General features: G+C 39.1%; 1 non-coding gene across 1 annotated transcript; it reads left to right on the top strand.

Moving 5' to 3' along the window:
- Positions 1-688: 688 nt before the first annotated feature.
- Positions 689-794, top strand: LOC141615477 (small nucleolar RNA R71). Its single transcript, XR_012529898.1, has one exon. It is a non-coding gene; the product is annotated as a small nucleolar RNA R71 (small nucleolar RNA).
- The last annotated feature ends 474 nt before the right edge of the window (positions 795-1268 follow it).

Genomic DNA, 1268 nt, shown 5'->3' on the forward strand with positions numbered 1-1268 from the left:
GAAAAACTCTTGTTGGTTCTTTTTCATTTGGAGGACCGCTTTTTGAACATCAAAACCTTGGTCATTTGATTGAGTGTATGGAGTTTAATTTTGGAAACCTTGGTTTTGGTTGTAAAAGGGTCTTTGATTTTGGTTTCTCATTAGAGGTGGGGTGTATGTTGGTTGATGGTTTTGAACATTTTGGCTTTTGTATGAGAGATTTGGATAGAATTTGGTGTTTTTATTGTAACAGTTGGAATAAGGGGTACCACTCTTGTATGCTTGTAAAGCATTTACTTGCTCACTTGTTCCCCTACATTCACTTTTGTCATGTCCCAAAGTTCCACAATTCTCACATATTCCACTTGAAATTGATGAAGATGCCACCATGGCATTAACATGTTGCTTTGGTGATTTTGAGGCTTCGTCAAGTTTAGCCATGGCCTTCTCAAACTTTAAATTAATGGTATCAATATGAGCACTAAGTTGAGCACCCAATTGAGTAATAGAGTTCACTTCATGCTTTCCTCCTCTAGTAGCCTTCCGAGGTCTACTATATTGTGAGTTATGTACCGCCATTTCCTCAATCTTGTTTCATGTTTGATTATCGTCAACTTCGGTGAACATACCATTTGATCCCATGTTGAGAATATTTCGGGAGTCTTCATAAAGACCATTCCAAAATTGTTGTACCAAGAACCACTCGCTAAGTCCATGATGAGGACATGAGCTAAAAGTTCCTTTGAATCGCTCCCAAGCTTCATACAAAGATTCTTCGTCCTTTATTTAAACCCCGTGATTTGGGCTCTTAGCATGTTAGTCTTTTCCGGAGGGTAGAACTTTTTTTAGAAAGCAAGAGCCAATTTCTTCTAAGAGTCAATACCAAGAGTAGCCTTATCAAGGCTCTTTAACCATTGTTTCGCGGTACCAATCAAAGAAAAAGGAAATAAGACCCATCGAATTTGGTCTTGAGTCACTCCGGTTTGTGAAATCGCATCACAATAGTCACAAAAAGTCTCCATATGACAATGAGGGTCTTCACTAGGCATCCCCCCAAATTGGCTTCTTTCGACTAATTGGATAAATGCGGATTTTGCAATAAAATTACCGGTCAAGTGTTGTGGTGTGGGAGTACCATTGGGTAGGTTCTCCTCGGTTGGTACGGAATGTGATGAAAATTTAGGCATTGTGGGTTGATTTTGTTATGGATTTTGTGTTGGGTTCTCCTCTCCTTCTCTTGCAAAAGGGTTGATGAACTCAATATTGTTTGGTTGAATATCCACAATCTC

Source organism: Silene latifolia, chromosome 11, assembly GCF_048544455.1.
Source record: "Silene latifolia isolate original U9 population chromosome 11, ASM4854445v1, whole genome shotgun sequence".
Classification (NCBI taxonomy): domain Eukaryota; kingdom Viridiplantae; phylum Streptophyta; class Magnoliopsida; order Caryophyllales; family Caryophyllaceae; genus Silene; species Silene latifolia.